This window comes from Homarus americanus, unplaced genomic scaffold (assembly GCF_018991925.1).
Source record: "Homarus americanus isolate GMGI-L3 unplaced genomic scaffold, GMGI_Hamer_2.0 scaffold1318, whole genome shotgun sequence".
Taxonomy (NCBI): domain Eukaryota; kingdom Metazoa; phylum Arthropoda; class Malacostraca; order Decapoda; family Nephropidae; genus Homarus; species Homarus americanus.
In genome coordinates, this window is record NW_024737965.1 from 7,501 (window position 1) to 10,266 (window position 2,766).

Here is a 2,766-nt window from a genome sequence, read left to right on the forward strand (position 1 = left end):
CAAGCAGCCACCACTATCTAGCCTAAACTGTTTAGCCTGACCGTGGTAAAGTCTAACGGGGGACCATAAATTTTATAGAATAATAATACAGGCAACTACCTAACCTAACCAACCACTACCGGGCCGCCTAACCTAACCTAACCTAACCTAACCTAACCAAACCTAACCTAACCTAACCTAACCTAACCTAACCTAACCTAACCTAACCTAACCTAACCTAACCTCACCTCACCTCACCTAACATAACCTAACTTAACCTAACCTAACCTAACCTAGCCTAACCTAACCTAACCTAACCTAACCTCACCTAACCAACCACTACCGGGCCGCCGGAGGTTTCGTCGATGTCGAAATCCTCTTCCTTCTTGTATTGGCAAGGGGAGTTTGCTTTAACTTAGGTATGCTAGCCTAAGTAAAAATAGATGCCCCTTCCTTATTGGTGTTGTCGATGGCACAGCACAGCACAGCACCGTGCCTATGACGAAATCAACTTCAGTAAACTCAACTCATACTTCAAATGCACCAAGAGAACTTGCACACCCGAATGGGAGACCGTCAGAGTCAATCGAGGGTCGATTTAATAGCATACTATACAAAATGATCCGAGAATCTGCACATACCGAGTGGGAGACGGTCGTGAAAGCGTCCGCCCTTCTACGCTGGATGGAACTATTTCACTACAGTAAGGGGTAGGGGCACCTCGGTCATATTATACAACATACCAAAGAAGTTCTACACCCGCATGGGAGACCTTCAGAGTCAATCGGGGGTCGATTTAATAGCATACTACAGAAACTTGCACACCCGAATGGGAGACCGTCAACGTCAATCGGGGGTCGATTTAATAGCATACTACAGAAACTTGCACACCGGAATGGGAGACCGTCAAAGTCAATCGGGGATCGATTTGATAGCATACCACAGAAACTTGCACACCCGAATGGGAGACCGTCAAAGTCAATCGAGGGTCGATTTAATAGCATACTACAGAAACTTGCACACCCGAATGGGAGGCGTCAAAGTCAATCGGGGATCGATTTGATAGCATACCACAGAAACTTGCACACCCAAATGGGAGACCGTCAAAGTCAATCGAGGGTCGATTTAATAGCATACTACAGAAACTTGCAGAATGGGGAACCGTCAAGAATCAATCAAGGGGTTCGATTTGATAGCATACTGAAAACTTGCACACCGAATAAGGCCGTCAAAGTCAATCGAGTGGGTTGATAGCATACTGAAACTTGCACACCGAATGGGAGATAGTCAAAAAGTCAATCTGGGGTCGATTTAATAGCATACTACAGAAACTTGCACACCCGAATGGGAAACCGTCAAAGTCAATCGGTGGTCGAGTTAATAGCATACTACAGAAACTTGCACAACCGAATGGGAGACCGTCAAAGTCAATCGGGGGTCGATTTGATAGCATACTACAGAAACTTGCACACCCGAATGGGAGACCGTCAAAGTCAATCGGGGGTCGATTTGATGGCATACTACAGAAACTTGCAGATAGAGAGACAGTCAGATTCGAAATCGGGGTCGATTTAATAACATACTACAGAAACTTGCACACCCGAATGGGAGACAAATCAAAAGTCAATCGGGGGTCGATTTAAGAGCATACTTTACAAAATGATCCGAGAATCTGCACACAGCGAGTGGGAGACGATGATGAAAGCGTCCGCCTTTGTACACTGGATGGCACTATTTCAGTATAGTAAGGGGTAGAGGCACCTCGGTCATATTATACAACATACCAGAGAAGTTCCCCACCTGCATGGGAGACCGTCAAAGTCAATCGGGGATCGATTTAATAGCATACTACAGAAACTTGCACACCCGAATGGGAGACCGTCAAAGTCAATCGGGGATCGATTTAATAGCATGCTACAGAAACTTGCACACCCGAATGGGAGACCGTCAAAGTCAATCGGGGGTCGATTTGATAGCATACTACAGAAACTTGCCCACCCGAATGGGAGACAGTCAGAGTCAATCGGGGGTCGATTTAATAGCATACTACAGAAACTTGCACAATCTATCGTAGATGAAATAAATAATCGGGCCCATTTAATAGCATACTACAGAAACTTGCACACCTGAAATAGACCGTCAAAGTCAATCGGGGTCGATTTATACATACTACAGAAGTCTCTGTACACCAATGGGAGACCGTCAAAGTCAATCAAAATGATTTAATAGCATACTACAGAAACTTGCACACCCGAATGGGAGACCGTCAACGTCAATCGGGGGTCGATTTAATAGCATACTACAGAAACTTGCACACCCGAATGGGAGACCGTCAAAGTCAATCGGGGATCGATTTGATAGCATACTACAGAAACTTGCACACCCGAATGGGAGACCGCCAAAGTCAATCGGGGGTCGATTTAAGAGCATACTTTACAAAATGATCCGAGAATCTGCACACACCGAGTGGGAGACGGTGATGAAAACGTCCGCCCTTGTACGCTGGATGGCACTATTTCACTATGGTAAGTGGTAGAGGCACGTCGGTCATATTGTACAACATACCAAAAAAGTTCCACACCCGCATGGGAGACCGTCAGAGTCAATCGGGGGTCGATTTAATAGCATACTACAGAAACTTGCACACCCGAATGGGAGACATTCAACGTCAATCGGGGGTCGTTTTAATAGCATACTACAGAAACTTGCACACCCGAATGGGAGACCGTCAAAGTCAATCGGGGATCGATTTGATAGCATACCACAGAAACTTGCACACCCGAATGG